This window comes from Protomyctophum parallelum (assembly GCF_964188405.1).
Source record: "Protomyctophum parallelum genome assembly, chromosome: 15".
Lineage (NCBI taxonomy): Eukaryota > Metazoa > Chordata > Actinopteri > Myctophiformes > Myctophidae > Protomyctophum > Protomyctophum parallelum.
In genome coordinates this window covers 22,682,675-22,704,295 of record NC_139710.1, presented here as the reverse complement: position 1 = coordinate 22,704,295, position 21,621 = coordinate 22,682,675, and the positions used below count along the sequence as shown (strand labels likewise).

Here is a 21,621-nt window from a genome sequence, read left to right as displayed (position 1 = left end):
GTGTGAACCGTGAATGAGATCTTTAAAGCTTGTGTGGAGAGATCAGTATCCAGAACTAAAAAGAGATCTCTTTTATTAGCAGGACGGGGACCAGTCTGGACAAGGCAGGGCAGAGACCCTGTTTGTCTCTCCGTGTCTCTCTCTCTCTCCCCTTCCCCATCAACTGTATCAGATTTCAGGTGGAAGAGCACCAGCGCAAGGTTGCATACTGCTCAGCAGAGAGCTGTTCTGCTCAGTCCGACTCTGCTCAATCAAGGCGCTCCCATAGGAAAGGAAAAAAAACAACGCTCGCACGGACGCACACGCAACACACGCGCACACACACACACGCACACACGCATGCATGCACTCTGCAGCATTCACCGGTGCATGAGAAACTGCCAGTCACAAGCACAATCTCCAGGTGTGCTTTGGGATGCCATAAAAAGGCATACCTTACCAGGGAGAAGCACATGTAAACAAGAGAGAGGAAAAACAAACAAAGTATTTTTGTCTCACTGTCAAGTATCATTTGGCAAAGCGTGCAGAAGTTGGGCTCAGGGGGGAAAAGTTGAGACTCCCACTTTTATCACCTTCAGGCTTGTGCTCTCTCAAGCAAAAAAACGCACATTATTAAAAAAAATTAAAAAAGGGTTTACTTTCATTTCGTTTCCTGTCTCGACTTGAATGAGGTGGCCCGAATGACTGCACAATGTTTTCCTTTTTTTTTTTTTTTTGCTATTACGGAGTGTGCTGTCCATTGCTTCTGCCAGACTGGGGGGGCTTAGGGGGGTGGGCACAGAACATAGAATACAGAACACAGAAGTGGCTCAGAGGGCAAATTGGACTGGAGTCTCTCCCCCCCAGGCCTCCAGACGTCGGTGACCACCAGGGTCACTCTTCAGAGCCGTGCCAAAACAGCGCTGCCGTTTGATGGAGACGTGGGGAATCCGCTTCAACGGAACCAGACGACGGTCGAGCAACCCGACCCCCCCGACTCCTGCTTGAACCCGTCGGGTCTAGCTCAAACAGGAAACATTCCCCTCCCCAAGAAGAACGGCCAGATCAGAAACACACGCGTGTCAGAGAGGGGAACACATGTAAAGGTTTGGTCTGATGGTTTGATGAGGTCATTCTCTCTCTCTCATTGCTGTTGTCTGTGTCTGCCGCTAACCCCCCCCCCCCCCCCCTACACATACACACCAGTGTCAGTGTGGCTCATGTACAGATTTGTGTGCTGGTTGAAAAGTGCCCTTCAGCTGTCAATGATGGTGATGATGAACGGATGGTGGTCCGAATGGCTTTGTGTGGGCTTGGAGCCAGAGGTGCCAGCGTTCCCATGAGCACGGGAGGTCGGGACGACTGCCCCCCCCCCCCCTACCCCCCTACCCCCAACCTGCCGAGCCGCCCTCTCCCTCCCCGTACAGTGCAAACTTCACAACAGTTGCCGAAGGAGCATCCAGGGCCTGACCCCGGGGCCCCCAGGCACACAGGGGCCCCTGTGAAGGGAGAGAGAAGAGAGAAGAGAGGTCCCACCTCTGGCCCTCTTTGACAGCGGAAGATTGACGAGGAGCGCTTGGTCAAAAGGCTCACAGGAGAAAAATAAATATGTCCAGAAGCCCTCGCCGACTTCAAGTCTTGCCCCCTCCCCAACCGGCCACACTTTAAAGGATCAGTGGAGTCCCTGCGCCGTGTCGCTAAAACAGAAAGCTCAAATGAGACGTGTCCCGTGGTGAGCAACTCTATTAACCCCGGTGGGCTAACTCTATTAACAGCTTAGTACATTCAGCAGGTCCATTTCATAGGGGAAGACTAGGTACTGTACACATAGTAAATAGTTATTCAAATGTTGTTTGACCTACTGTAACACTCGAAGCAAGTGGAAATGACAATGATGTTTGAGGATGTGCTCAAACCTACTGTAGTATGACTCTTTGCCCTCGCGGCCTCTCGTTCAGCTTTAGTTTTTGATTGAGGCTATACTCAGATCTGTCCATGGAAAAGAGGGCAATATTCAGGACAAAACTAATAAAACCTAATAAACCTCTTGCCAAGATGCTCTCCCTGCATAAACTTCGACCAATGCTTAATTGATTGAATGCCTCTTATAGGATTGGAAACATTTTAATTGTGCTTTCCTGAAAGACCGCAACGAGACGTTACCTCATTGTTTTTGCGAAAGCTGATTAGCTATAGGTTTTATGTAAATGAAGAACACTGCTGGGTATAAAATATTGGCCCTGACATGGTCCGGCTACATTTTCAGATGAAATGTGTGGCTAAAAGGTGCATGACATAAGGAAAGTGAAAAGGGCAGCCCCCCCCAAACCAATTTGAAAAAGCTGTCAAGACATCAAACGGGTGATATAATTAGGCCTCTTGGCGTAGGTCCAAGCCTGCATGGCAGAGACACATTGCTGGTAGCCCACTGGCCATGCAGCTGCATACAGTAGCTGAGACACAATGTGGTGCAAAGGCTCAAACAAATAAGGAACTGTTCAATTAAATGACTGGAGCACTACTGGAGAACATTAACCGTTTGGCCACCATGCCATTAAAGAATGATTACTATTATGCCAGGATATCTTATTTTGAAGACCCAAAACACAGTGACCGGAACCGGATGTTGACTGAATGGTGGGTGTGCTGTCGGATTAGGTGTTGATCTCTCACTCGCTGATGAGAAGTAGAGGCCGTGCCATTACAGCGTCCGCTATGCTCCGTGCAATATGCGTTGTTTTGACCAGAAATGCAGCCTGGGACAGGGAATGTGCGTGCAAGCGCAAATCAAGATGGCGCAGTCCGGGGGTTATGGCTAACAATCCGAAGCTAATGTGAGTAGCCTTTCGACTAGTTCGGATCAAAACATTAAATTAACGTAACTTCCGTGAATTTGCACTTGCCGAGACTACCACAAAGGTGTAGGATGTAATTGGAAGTAAGAACTGGAGCAAGGCAGTTCTGTCCGGGCCATGAGCCACCAAGTGGTGCTTATTCACCTGACGCGGCTGTCAGGAAGAGCCAGCCTCTTTTTAGACAAGCACCTTGTATTTTTAGAGGTAATAAACGTGGGTAAGGGGGAAGCCACCGTCGCAGTAGGCCAGTTCATGTTTCACTCTCATACTCCATGGCCACCACGGAGACACCTCTGTAGAGTATCAGCATGACGCCACGTTCCAAATACAGACAGCTCGTCAAGCACTCTGCTACCATACGCAGAGAGCTTGTGCATCAGTTATACATCTTGTGAGCGGGAATGGTCCCCAGGGGCTAAACCACAGCAAACAGCCCAAACCAAAATGTAATGGTCAGGACGGCAAATTCAAATTATTTTGGGAGGTGCACCTGATGATTAGCTTCATGTGCAACATCGTTTTCTCACTCAACAGTACACCCAACATACAGTATAAGTGTATACAGGTAGACTGCACATTTCTAAAGTGACAATTTAAAGCCTTTTAAAACCTCTTTAAACATAATCCCTCCTGTTACCATAGGGCAGGCGGTAACGGGAGGCCACTGCCAACAGAATGCACGACATAAGCAGAGAAGAAGAAGCGTTATCCAGTCAAATGACACGGAAGTGAGAATCCTCAATTGTCGTGCCAGGGTCGTGATAAGATCGGTCTATTAACATGGTTAGCACAACATCAAATTAATGTTTTATTAAGCTCCCAACATCTTCATTTATCCCATTCTGAGCACTAAAACCACTAATAACCGCGTGCGTGCACCAAGGATTGGGATTTAGGCTGTTTCTACCATGGGAGTCCTATGGGGGCTAACGACGGAAGCTAAAATAAGGTGAAAATATCATTTTTAATGCTGGATTAATGCTCTTTTATCAAATCTCATGATTGACACAGGAGGGTTAAATAGCTATTCACGAGATATCTCAAGGTTGGCACAGATTGGGTTAATACCAAATAACCCTAACCCGGATAAGAAAGAGGCAAACATTGTGAAAAAGCGAGAACCGAGTCAAACTAAATGTAATGTCAGGGTTGGGGGTCCCCAGTTCATAGTTTATGATCATTGTAGGGGGGGGGGGACCCTTGCATTAGGCCATGCACCCCGTCCCCGATATGATTTGTATCTCTGTATCAATATATACTGTAAACTCCTCTGAGAAAAATAATAAGAATTTAGTCCCCAATCCTTTGGGGTAACCTTTTGTTTGTCCATTTTTTTTACCCATTCTAAGAATTACGAGCAGTACTCTCAGACCTTACAGACCTGGAGGGGTCCATTTGGTTCCTATCAATCATTTAGCTGACCCCCCCCCCCCCCCAATCCCCCTCCCCCAAGGACCCCTGGGGGTTCCCGGACCCCATGTTGAGAACCAATTATGTAGACCACCACAGGAGAATTTCCACTGTAGAAGTATAGAGTCGAGGGAATGTTATTAATGTGGAATAGTACAAAATGAAATAAACTTGACTTGGCCAACTAACAATACTATTAGTAATATGAATTACATTACGCAGGTCGTGTTGCATTGAGATAACAAGTGCTGCATCCTCCAGCCTTGTATTGGCTGTTAATTGGAAATGGCAGATCATTAACTGCCAATAGCAAATACAGTTTAGTGTTAATTTGAATCCTAAAGCTCACATGGTGATTTTATTGTGATGTGATTTTAATCTGATGCCGACATGTACAGTAGATGTGATTTGACAGCGCCATTAGAAACCTATACAGTATCAGCAAAAAAGGCTTCTCCATAATGTGCACAATCTCAATCACAAACATGCATATCATCTCTGTCCAACAGCAATGATAATGTACCCCCCCCCCCCACACACACACACACACACACACACACACACACACACACACACACAGCCAGGACACTTCGATCAAAGACAGCGCAGTATAGGTCACGTCTTTGCCCACACGCCTGTGGCAAGGCGCACTTCCCCTCGCAAGCTAGCTCAAGCATCAACCGATATGCTTGAACTCCTCACACTGGGCTCGGTGGAGGCGCTAATCAGTGTAACGATGGCTGTTAAGCAGTGGTATCACTTGTTTTCTTTCCCTCCAGGCAGCAGCACTAGCCATGGTTAGACATGCCAGAACCCCAAACCATGACTTCCTCCATGGCTGCCAGATTGCACAAGCCTGGTATCTTGAGTTCCAGCAGGCGGTAATATTATGGCGAAGAATGGGGGGTGGAGGAGGGGTGGCTGGGGTTTGGTGGGGGGGTGGGGGGGGGAAGGGAGAGGACATTGCAGACAGCGGCCTCTGGGAGTGACAGCCACAGACAGACAGACAGACAGACAGACAGACAGACAGACAGACAGACAGACAGACAGACACTGGGACAGGGACGGGCAAACAGCTCTTTCTTTTTTCTTCCAGACCTGATGTCGGGACAACACTTGTGCGCAGGGCTCACTCCTGACCTTTGGAGATGACAGTCCTTTATATGGGCGTCCCCGGCAGAGCAGCGGCGCTAACAGATATGCGTGTAATACACACCGGCCACAGTCATAACACAGGCCTGCAGAAATCGGGGTGGGGGGGGGGGGGGGGGGTCCGATGGTGTTCAGGGGTGGTGGTGGTGAGGGGGGGGGGGGGGGGGTGAGGGGGGGTGAAGAAGGGCAGGCTGGAAGGCAGTTAGGCAGGGATGGAGGGAAGAAGGGATAGGAGGGGTTGTGGCGTTAAGGGGGGGGGGGGGGGGGGTTGGGGCAGGGAAGAAGGGGGGGGGGGGGTTGGGGGGGGATGGGGGGTGGCAGGGGGCACATTCATTCATCCTCATTCATCTTCTCTCCCACCCCACCCCTTCAGTTGTTGTTGTTATTTGCCTCTTTGAAGCCAGGCAGGGGGTGCACGGTGGGACACATAGCAGAGCTCAGTACAGTGAGGGGGGGGGGGGGGGGGGGCTGCTGGGAGTGGGGCGGGGGTGGGGCACTGCATGCCATTGTCGTTAAGGGGGCGAGAGAGAGAGAGAGACGTGCTAGACACATAAGGCTGCTCACTGGGTTCTTCCCGTGTGCTCAGTTGTTAACGCACCGACCGCCAACCATTTGACCAGCCCACCCCCCACCCCACCCCCCCCCCATCCCCCTACACACACGCACGCACGCTCACGCACACACACACACACGCTCACACACACCCCTCTTCTTTTCCACAATAATCAACAACAAATATATACATATCGTTGCGAGTCGTCTATAGTTGCTCTCGTCGTCCTGGTGTTTTGTGATACTATAATTGATAGCATCCCCACCCTCCTCCTCCGCCTCCGCAGTCACCTATCCCCACGTCGTCGTAGCGCATTCTCCTCCCCCTCCGAGAGTGGCGAGCGAGATGATGACACCGGAGGCATGAGGAGCAGCGCTTGCCGTTACAGGTCGTGATTGACTGGCTCCTTAAAGCCTTAATTGCAAGATAAAGCGAACGAACAATGTGGCTTTGGCAGCCGACGTGGTGCTGCGCTTTCGAGCGTGGCTGCGGGGTGATGAGATCCAAGATTTACTGCACGTTCAATACGATGGCCAACTAAGGACACTAAACAGGTGCCATTCATTATCCCCCGGCATCAGAAATAGATCCGCATGCAAACGCACCCGCCGCGCACTTACACACTTTGACACGTGCGCACATGCACAGACGCACAACACAGAGAAAGATGACATTGTACAGTGCTCTAGGGGGGGGGGGGGGGGGGGGTCTAATTCAGTCTTAAGTCCGTGGTTCAAGCATACAAATGAAGCATGTGCAGAATATTCATGGGATGCGGGATGCACCCACTGTCGACGTGCACAGAGTGGGGATGCCCTGCTGGAGTGAGGTGACAGACAAATAACGTACGGCAATAACAAGATGACCCTGTCTGCTGCAGCCCGTCTGGTGAAGCAGACCGTATCTTACTTAAGTTGGCAAAGCAACCCACCATCCTTTGTGCGTGCGTGCCGTGCGTGCATGTGTGTGCGAGCAGGGGTGTTTGGGGGTCCTGTTTAAAGCTGATTTGCTTGTCACTGTTTTGCAGGCACATCATCCCCTCATCCCGAAGCAATATCAACTCTCTCTCTCTCTATCGTTCTGTCCCTCCACCCTCTCTTACCCATTTCACTCATCCCTCTCTCTCCTCTGTCTGGCTCCCTGTTCAGAGTCTGAACACTACTGCTGTGACGCTAAGGAGTCTGGACAAGGAAACAAGCCTGAACACACACGCACGCACACACAGTCATCCATGCATGCACGCAGGCATGCACGCACACACACGCATCTCACACACACACACACGCATCACACACACACACACACACACACACACACACACACACACACACACACCCATAGAGTAAAGCTACAGCGCCCCCCAGCTTTCTCTTTCAACACACAGCAATCAAGAGGCTGGGGAATCAGAAGCAACACACTCCAGGACTTGAAGTCAATTATACTTTGGGGAAACTAATATTAAGCTACAAGGTGAAACCTCTATTTAACACAGTACACGGAATGTCATCAACTGGGAACGAAACTTCATTCACTTTCATTAGGAATGACCAACAGCTGCCTATTGAGTTCTTGACAATCCAAACAAGAAATATCACATTTGAGCTCCCGTACACAGTGTTGACATAGTTTTTAGGCATAGTGACCCGAAATATTCTAATCTAGTGGTTAGGCTGCATACCACAACGGGCTCTAATGCCTTGACATTCAGTTCCCCGGTTCCATTCCAAATCGTCCCGACCATTTTGCTGCCATGTCACTCCCTCTCTCTCTCTCTCTCTCTCTCCACAGAAGACATTGTGTTCCAGCCACACGGCAGACATGGCAGTGTTTATGTTGAAGTGCTCCTGGAACAAGCAAGACGGCAGAGGCAGCGGAACAGAACAACAGCCTAATAATATTAGTGTAAAGGGGAGGCCAGGAACAGGTCTAGACTCTGGCCGTAATGAGGGGCAAGACTTGGAAGAAAGAGAAAACAACAAAAAGGAAAAGGTTGAGGACACCCCCGCCCCCCCCCCCCCCCCCCCCTTCTCTCGCTTCCAGTCTCTCTCTCTCTCTCCCTCCCTCCAACCTTTGCAGTGAGAAGCTCCAGCGCTGGCCCTCTCCTCCATGGCCTAACATGGTAGCTTGTGACCCTGCGTGGTGAGTGGAGGCCAGATCAAAGGCGGGAGGAGCAGCGGTGGAAAAACATTTGGGCCCGAGAATGGACGGGATATAATCTGTCAGGAAGCCTTTCCCACTGGGCTCACTAGCGCCAGGGCTCGGGGATTGGGTTACGTCCCGAAAACGCCAACATGAAAGAGCGGGGCGGGGGAGGGGGGGGGGGATGCAAATCCACGTACATACCCCCCCCCCCCTCCCCCAACACACACACTCACCACACTGCCACTAACATACACTCCATCCAACCCCCGCCTCCCGTCAAACTGCACCACCATAACCGCCCTATATACTGAGTCCATCAGTGTCCCCCAGGGCTCCTTAATTGGTCCGCTCCTTTTCCTCCCTGTAGACCAAATCTCTTCGCCGACAATAGCCGATCTGCAAGCGCTCGGCGTGTTGCGTCGTGACGCGCTGTGAGCGTGTAGCTTGGCTATTTTTTACTGAATGTCCACCCCGGAATAGGGACGGTATAGGGTTCATAATATACGGTTAACCATACTCCCTCAACTGCCCACCATCTCACCCCATCCATCGCACAAACACCCCCAACCGCAGAGGGTTAGCAAGCAGGAAACCCATTGTGCTGGAAGGTGGCTGGTGGGGTCTTCAGGTGGTTCTGCCAACCCGACTAGAGTGCAGGGACATTTCACAGCCTCTGCCTCTACCTAGTAACCTTGCAGACACAGTATACGCCTCTGCCCAAGTGTTGCTCAGTGACATGGGCAGAGGCCAGAGGGAGGGATGTAGGCTGGGATTATGGATGGGTGTGTGTTTGCAGGGGGTAGTGGGACGAAGAAAGCGCATGGTGTGTGTGTGTGTGTGTGTGTGTCTGTGCGCGCGCATGTGTGTGTGGTGGGGAGACGGTGTGTGTGTGTGTGTGTGTGTGTGTGGGGGGGGGGGGGGGGGGGGTTGGGTCAGTGCTGTAAATCTTGATGTCACTGACAGGAAGACTGTTGCGGACCATTACCATAAATCTGACAAACGCTAATTTGATGGGAGGCTGTATCTGTCTGGTCAGGGGCCAGTCTAGACGGCCCTATTGAGGGTTCCTACAGCGTAGCCCTGTTTGTTTCCAGCACCATCTGGATGTGGCAGTAAGTGCCCGCCGCCACGGTTCACATACATACCCATATAAACACTCACATGGGCGCTGTGCGTGTGTGCGTGTGTGTGTGTGTGTGTGTGTGTGTGTGTGTGTGTGTGTGTGTGTGTGTGTGTGTGTGTGTGTGCGCACACAGAGTATTCCAAGTTGGTCAGGTCCAAAGCCATAAATTCTTTGCAAATCTGGTTTGCTTAAACAATCACACACAGAAGTGTGAAATCCGTGCACACATAGTATGTTGTTCAATGCAGCGAAATCTAAAGAAGGGGTTGGAGACTAGAGGATCACTGACAGCATTTTTGACAGCTCAATCTTACTCCAGCAAAAGTCACTATATTGCATACGTGTTACAGTACAAAATAGTACAATTTAAAGTAAACTTCACTCTACAGTAGCATGATACATACAATAAAATAAGACTACAAAATGTTAGTTCACTGTGTAGCACGCGATACAGTAAAATACCACTAGAGTGTACACAACATGCGCTTGGGTATACCCTCACAGAAAGCCACAGGTTAGTTTTAACCTGCCACACATGTCAGGAGCCACAGGTTATTTATATCCTGCCACGGGTTGGTTTTAACCTGCCACACATGTCAGGAGCCACGGGTGAGTTTCAAGCGACCACGGGTTATAACCGGCAGCGCATGTCGAGACTAGTGACGGTGTTGTCGGACTAATGCCTGTCGGACTGTTGGCATGTCTAACCAACGGCATGAGCTTCACTGTATAATATGATACAGTAAAATTGAATATACAGAATGTAAACCATGAGGTTTACACTGTGGTTGTGTGGTACAGTAAAATGGTTTACCAAACGTATCAAGGATGAAAGAATACACACTAAAGGTCCTTTCAGATGAGCAGCGATTAACACGCCTAGTAATTCATTTTCAATGAGACCTGCGGGTTTTTTTCTGTACGCGCGGAGAAGTCGAGGTGCGATGCAAGCGAATTTACATGGGCGCGGTCCCGTGAAATTGCTCGTTTCGTGCACACGCCCACAACGAACTAGACCTGGATTGTGTAGAGCTTTTTCACGCTTGCGTTGTCGCCCCTCATGAGCAGACCTGAAGCCGACCTGTCGTTGATCCAGGGGACAACGTCTGCGTTAATCGATGCCCATCTGAAAGTACCTTAAAGAGAAAAGGAAAAACATGATACTATAAATAGTATACAAGAAAATGTATCAAGGAATCCATCCATCCATCTTCAACCGCTTATCCGTAGTCAGGTCGCGGGGGCAACAGCTTCCCTCTCCAGAGCAACATTAGTGACTTCCTCCAGGAGGATCCCGAGACGTTCCAAGGCCATATTGGCGCTCGCGCAACTTCTCGTCTTTGCATTGACTTTGTATGTAATCGCGCAGCTCTAACCATCCAAGTCTGAACGCATCTTAAGGGAGATGCCAGCCACCCGTCGAAGAAAACTCAAATCAAGGAATACATTATGAAGTGCTGCAAATATCGATTATTTCTATCGGTCTAGTCCCTGGAACAGAATAGTTTGAGATGGGTGTCGGTGGCCAAATACATATACTTTTGGGGGTTCTTGAGGTGACAAAGTTTGACAACCACTGACATGAGAAAATACATTTGTACCACAGGTAAGGTGCAGGTAAAAAATAACCTGGGATGGACTCAATAATCTTGGGAGTTGGCCCAGGCCGTAGCGTAACGGTCTGGGCACCGGACTGGTAATCCAGTCGCAGTGTGCCGCGGGTTCGACTCCCGGACCCGACACGGCCTTTACTGCATGTCATCCCCCCATCTCTCTCCCGTTTCCTGTCAGCCTACTGTCTGTCCCTTAAAAAATCAATAAAAGGCGTAAGCCGCAAAAAAAATATCTTAAAAAATAAAATAATAATAATAATAATCTTGGGAGTTTATCCCATTGAGCCAGGCCAGGAGCATGAGGATGGTCAGGAGCATGAGGCTGGTCAGGGCCAGGAGCATGAGGCTGGTCAGGGCCAGGAGCATGAGACTGGTCAGGGCCAGGAGCATGAGGCTGGTCAGGAGCATGAGGCTGGTCAGGGCCAGGAGCATGAGGCTGGTCAGGGCCAGGAGCATGAGACTGGTCAGGGCCAGGAGCATGAGGCTGGTCAGGGCCAGGAGCATGAGGCTAGTCAGGGCCAGGAGCATGAGGCTGGTCAGGGCCAGGAGCATGAGGCTGGTCAGGGCCAGGAGCATGAGGCTAGTCAGGGCCAGGAGCATGAGGCTGGTCAGGGCCAGGAGCATGAGGCTGGTCAGGGCCAGGAGCATGAGGCTGGTCAGGAGCATGAGGCTGGTCAGGGCCAGGAGCATGAGGCTGGTCAGGGCCAGGAGCATGAGACTGGTCAGGGCCAGGAGCATGAGGCTAGTCAGGGCCAGGAGCATGAGGCTGGTCAGGGCCAGGAGCATGAGGCTGGTCAGGGCCAGGAGCATGAGGCTGGTCAGGGCCAGGAGCATGAGGTTGGTCAGGGCCAGGAGCATGAGACTGGTCAGGGCCAGGAGCATGAGACTGGTCAGGGCCAGGAGTATGAGGCTGGTCAGGGCCAGGAGCATGAGGCTGGTCAGGGCCAGGAGCATGAGGCTGGTCAGGAGCATGAGGCTGGCCAGGAGCATGAGACTGGTCAGGGCCAGGAGCATGAGACTGGTCAGGGCCAGGAGTATGAGGCTGGTCAGGGCCAGGAGCATGAGACTGGTCAGGGCCAGGAGCATGAGGCTGGTCAGGGCCAGGAGCATGAGGCTGGTCAGGGCCAGGAGCATGAGGCTGGTCAGGGCCAGGAGCATGAGGCTGGTCAGGAGCATGAGGCTGGCCAGGAGCATGAGGCTGGTCAGGGCCAGGAGCATGAGGCTGGTCAGGGCCAGGAGCATGAGGCTGGTCAGGAGCATGAGGCTGGCCAGGAGCATGAGGCTGGTCAGGGCCAGGAGCATGAGGCTGGTCAGGAGCATGAGGCTGGTCAGGAGCATGAGGCTGGTCAGGGCCATGGGAGCATGACTGGTCAGGGCCAGGACTCCAGGAGCATGAAACTGGTCAAGGCAAGGCTTACATCTTACTATACTTTACTTCTCAGCCCAAGCAACTGTCCCTCAAACTGAGCAAAGAGTCAAAAAATACATTCACCTGCACCCCATGATCTTCATCTATGTTTTGCCACACCGTCGTCACAAACAAACACACACACACACACACACACACACGCGCACACACACACACACACACACACACGTGCACACACTTTTTTTAAGAGATTGAAAACAAGCAAGAATGTGAGGACAGGAGATGAGCAAGCTCTGCGTTCTCACAGTCGGTGTGGGCTGCCCCCGTTTCATTGCAGAAGCTTATGAAAGCACTTGTATGGAGTGAGACCTCAAACAGGGTGGAGGTGGTGGGACGTTATAGCTGGGTGGGTGGGGGAGAAATATTGACGGGAGAAATATGATCCAAACAGCAGGTTTTTACAGACAGCCTGAGGGGGACTCAGAGCCGTGACTGTTCCCCCCAACAATGCTTTAACATTTATCTGTCTGAAGTGAAGCCTATACCTTGGAGCCGAACTCAGCCTCAGAGTGTGCTTCAGGACATTTACTGTGTTGAAGTACATTAGATAAAGAATGAGAGGGACGGCAGCAAGGGGGCCCACCCACAGGAATGTTTTCACGGTACCCTCTCTCTTTATAGAAGAAAAGCGAGGGGCGAGGTGGCGAGGCAGCTGCATTCACAGACAGAGAGACACCTTTACGCCACAGGAAATCCAGAGGGTGGATGGGGGGGGGGCACAGAATGGAGGGGATTGGTGGTGGTGGGGGGCGCATGCCATTGGGCGCCATTAACAGAATATAAATCTTGTAATTGGGGACGGGTGATTAGCTTGGCCGCATTAGCATACGGTGGCGGCAGAATATTTGGCTTCCTGGGCATAGTGTGGGGCAAAAAGATGTTTTTCCGCACCCATATAGACTAGGATCAAAGCCTGAGGGGCCCCCTTTTGAAGGCCCAGAAACCAATGTGCAAGAACCAAGGGGGGGCGGGGGGCGCCCCATCTCATAGACATAGAAAGGGTGGGTAGATGGGGGGGGGGGGCACTTGTCCCACTTTACATCAGTTATCACACATTTTCATAGAGCATCTATCGACGACGGACTCGATTTTTAATAAAAACAAATCTTAGGGCCCCCGTTCTCTCTGAAACAAGTGTGGGAAAGTTTCCTAGCTTAAGAACATTTTCCATTCAACTATTTCTAGGCCCCCATTGAGACCAAAAAAAAAAACTGATGGGGACAAACTTGAACAATAAATCTGTTTTTTATACATTGTGCAGTTGGCCGAGAATTAGGTTGACAAGTGCATGCGGGGGAACGCACTGGAAAAACCTTTTCAATTCAGACGGAATCTCGTCAGGATATATGGAAAGGCTTTGATTCCTTAATGGAGTGGTCCATTCTTTACATCACATCATACACAAACGCATCCCCAGTGACCCCCAATGAACACATCTAGTGTGCCGTTTAAGAGAGGAGAGAGACGAGAACAGCCCTTTTTGGGGGGTCATTTTATTAACTGCTAAGGCAGAGGAGACGGTCATTAAAAAAATCTCTATTTTGGAGACCCCTAAAGAGGGGAAGTGAAAACAAACGGGGAAGCCGTCAATGTTGCCTCGATGATTCACACGGACGCCATGAGAGCGCAGAACCCGATGTTCAGGAAAAGGACGCGAGGCCAGTGGTGGAAAGTAACTAAGTACATGTACTTATAAGTACTGTACTTATTAACCCATTTAGTCCCGAGTTAAAAACATTCACAAAGAATATATTATTCAAAGATTTGCGCCACATTTTTACGATTTTTTAAAAATAGCAGACCTACAAGCTCGTAGCGCGCTATGAGCTTGTAGATCTGCTATTTTTCAATAGCAAAATTATAACGTAATGTTTAAAACACCAAAAGGGGTTCACGCGAATCACGCCCAAAATGGGTAAGCCGATATTTGTACTTTACTTGAGTCTTTCCAATTTCCAGTACTTTTACTTCTACTCCACTACATTTCAGAGGCAAATATTGTACTTTTACTCCACTACATTTATTTGAAAACTTTAGTTACTAGTTACTTTGTAGATTTTGATTATACAAAACACACATTAACCACTTGAGCCCTATATATATATATTCACGTTTTTCTTACAGCCCATAGTGCATTGCGTTTGTGTGTGCATACATTCCTCTTTCTCTTGCTGTGTTGCCAGTTTTGCAAGAGAAACAAGTGGCCAGGTCTATGAAAACAAGCACAAATGAAAATAGCTGATCTACAATACAAGCTCACAGCGACACATTGTGAGGTTGTACATCCATTATTTAAAAACACATTGAGAATAAATTGAAATATTTTTAATATTTTTAAAACATAAAAAAAAGGCACAAAATATTTTCAGATGGATGTCTGTGGACAATTACATATAGCCTATTAATCTGGGGTTCCTTGATGTGAAGAAATGTGGAAGCAAGCCCAAATAAGCTAACTACTATACACTTTAGAATCCAGCCCCAAAAAACCAGCAACCAGCAACTACCAATTATTTATTTGCAAGTGACTTTACAGAAAAAACAAGTCAAAGGTTGCTTATAATAAGCAGACATATTGTCAACACGGCCTGAAGGAAGCAAAGCACACACACACGGAGCCCCAGTACCTTGGCGGGGGAAAACGTGGATATATTTCGGCCATTTGAAAATAGCTAATCTACAAGCGATGCGACGCATTGTAGATCAGCTATTTTCAAACGTTTTTTTTGTGTGAAAACTTGAAATGGGACATTCTTCATAATGGTTTTACTTTTCTTACTTTAAGTACATTTTGATGTACTTGCAGTATTGATACTTTTACTTTTATATATAGTATTATAGTATTATATATACTATTGATACTTTTACTTAAGTGAAAATGTGAGTACTTTTTCCACCACTGAGTCAGGCATCACAACGAACCTCCTTAGCATTAAAAATCACACTTGTGTGAAGTGAGCGGTGCCTGGTAAGTATTTGCATCATTTGGACTTTTAGAAGCGTGCACATGCGTGAATCTCGTTTGCGTCCGAGCATAGGCATGGTAACGCCACGCCTGCCTGTGATTGGCCTACCGACACTGCCCGCCTTGACTGTCCTCCGAGGCGGATGCGAGGTTACTCCGTGGTGGGGAATAATACAAGTATAGTAGTAGTACAGTATGATACAAGAGAACTATAACTTTTATTTTTGTAGAAGAGGCAAACTAATATTGTTTATGCCGTTTGCTTTGATTGAATAATTGATTGAACATGCACGCCGTAGAATGATTTGATAAGGGCGTGTTCTAAAAAATAAAGTGTTTGTGTTTGTATTGTGTAATTTGTCTGTATGTGTAAACTTGAAACATTATTGCACTATAAAAATGTTCCCTTCATCTTTATCCTTTTTAGTGTAATAGTATTAGTTAACTATAATTAGATTAATACACAATAATCAACACTAACACTATTTAGAACACACCCAAATCAAATCATAGTACAACGTACACGTGTGTTCAATCAATTATTCAATTAAAGCAAACGGTATAAACAATATTAGTTTGCCTCTTCTACAAAAACGTTGCATTGTGCCAAGCTGTCATTCTCTTGTTTTATTTATTTCTCAATCTCACCACGGAGTAACCTCGCATCTCGGAGGCAGAGTCACTTTCATTCATTACAGGTGGATTTCTGCATCACACATTTTTGGAACAGAATTCCTCAAATCATGAACCCAGCGTGCAATTTACGTGAAATCTTTCACAGACTTTCCTACTAGGCTGAGGAATACATCCCACCCTTTCCACATTGGCCTGTTATAGCACCTCCAACAGGTGGATTTTTGCAAAACACATTTTTGGAACAAAATGCCTCAAACCATCCAAGGCGTAAAAAATAAATGGCACCCTTTTCACATTGGCCTATTATAGCGCCACAACCTGACCTGCCCTGGTGGAGACCTGTGCCCAGAGGGGCATCTAGTTTATCTAAAAATATACTGTACAGTACATTATTCGTGGGTGGATATAATCATTCTTTACACATTAGACATTGTGAGCGCTTTTATAATTGCCTACAAATAGGTATACTCCAATACTCTGTAGGGACAGATTCCACTTGTTATCCAGAAATAGCACTGCCTGTCTTAAGCATTTTCATAGTCAAATGTAAGTGAGTAAGTTAGTAAAATGTATGCTAATTATAATATGATAAAGTTCAGATTTCAACCTACAACAGCCTTATAGTCAGTCAAGCCTGAGGATTTTACATGGGCACGTTGACAGCAATGAATGAATGCATTTACAAGACTGCGTCAAGGCATCACGTCCCTGCGCTAAGTGGTCTGTCAGGGTGTAAGTGTGCATGTGTGTGCTTTCAGCCCCCTCCAAACCACACACCTATTCAGCACATACAGGTCCACTCTAGCCTTTTACTGGATTGCTGGTGTTTAATGGTCAAACTGTGGTTGGTTCCACCCTTCTCGCTCTGATAATGGAGTAACACATGTGCCTCTCACAAAAGAGGGGGAGAAAAAAAAACTGGTCCCCCCCCCCCCCCAGAAGGGAGCTGCTTCAATATTTGGCTTATTATAGACTATTATAGATTCCAGTGGACCCAAATTGTGTCACATCATGCAATATTTTGCATGCGTTCCATGGCAAACAAACGTTTCCTGATTGTGTGGAAGCCATTTCAAAAACAGCATTCATGAGGCTGCACTTCAGAAAATGTCTCTGCGATCACAATTAATTTCTTTCCCCTTCCGTAGCCTTAGATGACCCGATAGTGAAAACAATGTGCGAGGCAAACGTGTTTTTCTTTGGAGCAGCCTATCTGTCTCAAATTGTGATATCCAATACCATACACAATGACCATCCACTTATTCCAATTTGCATGCTTATTACAAATATATGGATGTGATTAAGCAAACGATCAAGAAACAAACAAACAAAGCCAAACATCTGGTGAACTCTTGGGTCTGGGAAACCGTGGGTTGTTCTGTACCGTAACCCCCATGCCATTCAATTTGATTCTTTGGGACTTCTTTGGGGCGTTTCGGCACGTTTGTCGGAAGTTAACCAGACACATTGTTTTAACCTTTGCCGGAGGAGCCTCTGTCTCATTCCCAGGGGCTGGCTGTGTAAAAGGGTCAGTGACTTCAATAGGCCTTCATTAACCACAGTTAGTGTCAACAGTTAATTATGCAAATGAGAGGAGCTCGCCCCTCCATGTGGTTTGTGGGTCCCAGACCTCCCCCTTTCACCCTTCACTGCAGCCCCACAAAAAAAACTTCACTGCCCTCACACACATACATTCTCTTACACCCACTGTACGGCTGGGATAGTTCGCATATTACATTTCCTCCTCACTGCGTCCATTTCCTGCCAGGCACTATCAAAAACAGAGTGTTATGGTGCCGATTCATAAATGGAAAACGAGTCAGGGCCCCTGAGGGCCCCCAGTTGCTTTCCTTGCCATCAAAGAACCTCCGGAAGGTTCTTGCTGGGTGAAGCTGAAAGCCCACCAAGTTTTCGTCATCAAGACTAAGGGGTAAGGGTGGGGGGGTGTCAGTGCCCCCCTCCATGACAAAACAGAAAAAAACTTGCATCAAAACAGTCAATTAGACAAAAATGCATGACAGCCAAATGATGCCATTGTTTCAGTGATGGTAATGACAGGCCTTTCGCCCCTCAGCCTCTGCCACACATCTGATGTCTGCGGCCCCCTGACTTTGAAAGGCTGGGAAGCCATCAGTAATTAATAATCACACGCTTTGGGCCCCTCCAACTTGACTGGCGGACTCTTTGTAGGGCCAGCCTCATCTCAACCTCAAATCAACCAAGTACCTTCCTCTCCCACCACTTTTGCCAATTTAGCGCCCGTCTTCCCTGGCGAACATCTACTGCGGCCACCACCACTGGGGTCCAGGTGCAGCATTTATCCATAGCATGAGAGGTGCCTCGGTATTGAAGAGGCACTGCTGTGGATGGCATTATATCCACCCGCCCTCCCACTCCACCCCCCCCCCCCCCTCTAAACCCGTTCACCTCCCACTAATTGTCGAGAAGACGGGAATGTGGGGTGCAGAGGGTTAAAATGGCCTCTACTGTGAGCTGAGAGCCAATCAAACAACACCCACAGAACTGTTTACATGCCACATTTGCTTTTGGAGACTCTACTGTTTGTTATTTTATTTTTCTTTGCTTTTTGCCTTTTACATTTTTTTTTCTTCTCAAAGCAAACGTCTAAAAAACAACAGTGCCTTGAAACGCTTATGTAATAGCAAATCAGAACCAGATTGCTGCCTTTAGTATTCCAAGCCCACCCAACTGAATCTCTGAGAGCCCCAGTTCCTCTTGCCCTCGCCATGTGACACAGGTGTACACGTGTTCGGAGATCAAGGCTCTTTTGATGGAGGCAAGGGCAGGCTAACAGAACAGAGAGCCTGTAACCCTGTGGTGGTTCATTCCACTCAGCTCATCATAGGCATACATGTTATAGTGCCTGAATGATATGGCCATTATCTACCTATTTTTGCCAGGTGCTTGAAAAGCGGCTGGACTACATTTGCATGCCACCACTACTGACGACCGTAAAAATGTACGTAGTGTACACTTCTCATTGGCTGCCTCTAAGCCAATGGGAGACGTACCGATGAAACACATTGTCTGAAAGGCTTAAAAACCTATACTCCCGCCGCAACGTGGAGCGAGTGGCAACAGAAGCTAATGCCATGAGCTAACTGGAGCTAGAGTAAAGCCATAAACCAACAAAACGTTGCAGTTGAAAACTAATGAAAACAGGCACTACAAGAGCTTGATGCACCTGGCCGTTTTTAGGGTTGTTCTTTTTACTACATGGCATTATTCATTCATCCGATTTGTTCAGATGTTTAACCACTTTCAACCTGGCACCGGGTGACGGTCCAGTATGGGTCTAGGGACCCAAATGCTCATTCATGCTCATTTCACTGTGGCATTCCTCTGAATGCCACAGTGAAATGAACCAGACCAATGAGCCAATGAGTCAGACCAGCCCATGTGTCAGTCACCCCATGCAGTGGAGCCTCCGGAGTGAAGATCTCAGTCAGACAGAGCCAAGTCGAGAAAGGAGTGCGCTCTATCTGGCAGACACACAGAGTACATTTTCGTCGACTTTCATATTCCGTCCCTGCAGATAATGACATTATGACCACAAACGTGCCCCACACAGAACTTGCAACTTCCCGGTGGCTTTCGTGTCAAAACCTCCATGGTGTGTTCAGCAGTTAGCATGGTAAACCACCCTAGTCGCGGAAATCACATTTTATTTGCTAAAATCAAATGAAATGCGATTTCCACGACTAGGGTGGTTTACCAGGCTAGTTCAGCAGTGCAATGCGCTTGAGTTTGACTGCATTTCAATCGTCTGTAAAGTGTAAATGTTAAACGTCTTCGGTGTGGTGGAACCAGATCAGGTTCAAAACAAATTTCGCTCGCTACACTGCTAGCTAGGAAGTTAATCCTACAGGCCTTTATTGATTTATTATTTATTTATTGTTTTTGTCTTTTTCTTTGATGGTTATGTTTTGTCTCTTTTTAGTGTAAGTCTCTTGTTTTGTTTGTTTGTATGTTTATGCTATTTTTTATCTGTAACTTACTGGTTAAACATTCTTGAAATGCTTTTATACCAAACCAGACATACCAGACAATATGTCTCATTTTAAAACCAAAGGTTAAAGAGTTTAATATTTAAATAATTATATTTTAAAAAGCTTGTCGTCTGGGCCTCCCAGGTCCATCCTTTTCAGATGGATCGACCGAGACTCTGGGAATTGAACAAATCAACAATTGGATGTGCCAGAATCTTGCTATTACAATTACAACAGCTTTCATGGTGTTCAGAGGAGCGTTAGGGCCGATTCATACTCCTTTTTTACCGCTGTAGTGCCGAAATAATTTTGGCTCGTCAGGATTTTTCAGTAGCACCGAAGAGCCGACTTTAGGACGGTACCCCCCCCCCCCCCCCCCCCCCCCCCTTAAATGATGTCACATTGTAGGCCTAAAATAGGAGTATGAATCGCGCCTTAGACCTTGTATAAAAGCATGTATGCAGACGTCTCTGACGTTTATAACAAACCAAACCGTTTGAAAATCGGATGAAAATTGAGCAAGTTATTGTTATTTAAAAAGTACATGCCCATAGACAATTGATGCTGCCCCTCGGTAAGATGGCCACCACGTAGCAACGTCGCTCTCCATTGGCCAGAGCGCGGGTGACCATCTAGCTTTCTTATATATATCTATGGTACAGTACAGTATTGTACAGTCTGAGTACTACAGTACAGTATGAACAGTACAGTACTGTAAAGTCCGAGTACTACAGTACAGTACAGTATGGTACAGTACAGTACAGTATGAGTAGAACAGTACAGTACTGTACAGTCCAAGTACTACAGTACAGTACAGTATGGCACAGTACAGTACAGTACTGTACAGTACGAGTAGAACAGTACAGTACTGTACAGTCCAAGTACTACAGTACAGTATGGTACAGTACAGTGCTGTACAGTACAAGTAGAACAGTACAGCATGGTACAGTAGTGTACAGTACGAGTAGAACAGTACAGTACTGTACAGTCCAAAGTACAGTACAGTAGAGTACAGTACAGTACGAGTAGAACAGTACACAGTACAGTACTGTAGAGTACGAGTAGAGTAGAGTAGTACGAGTACTACAGTACATTACGTATATTTGCACCACTCACAGTTCACACAGGTGATATTTTTTCCCTTTTTTTCCCCGTGGCGCTAGAGTGAGACCGGACGAAGGCCGGTCGAGCTTCTAGTTCACTTCAATTAAACAAAGACCAAACTGAAGTAAGAGCCAAGGAAGAATTATTAACCCTAGCATCCCTATTCTGATCATGTCATGGTAGGCAAAAACAACCAATCTTTGCACTCAAAAGATCCACTTTTTTTTTTAATACTGTTTTTATTAGGCATGTTTTGTATGACAACATCAGAATATTATCGACAATGATGAGTAGTTCTGTTAAATAAAATGAAAGAAATAACATATCTACATTGTACAAACATATACTGTATGTTCATGTATGCATTTTTGACAATAAAAACAATCAATCTATCAATCAATCAATCACTCACTATACAACTACACAGTTATGTGTAGAGTTATGGGCTTGTAGATTGGCCATTTGTTGCAAAGACATTTTGTGTAGCCTACTACAGTGAAAAAAGGAGGGGGCCAAGTACAGATCCCTGGGGACCCTGGTCAACGTAGTAGTTGTTTATTTGTTTAAGTGGTTTAAAGTCAGTGCTCTGCTTCAATCGGTCAATGTTAATAACCACAACTTTGTGTAGAACATCTCTGTGTAGTCACGAC

The 21,621-nt window shown here is 47.5% G+C and overlaps 1 protein-coding gene across 1 annotated transcript in view; it reads right to left on the bottom strand.

Moving 5' to 3' along the window:
• LOC310872451 (ADP-ribosylation factor-like protein 15) overlaps window positions 1–21,621 on the bottom strand; it is a 175,650-nt gene that overhangs the window by 104,851 nt on the left and 49,178 nt on the right. The window lies entirely within an intron of this gene.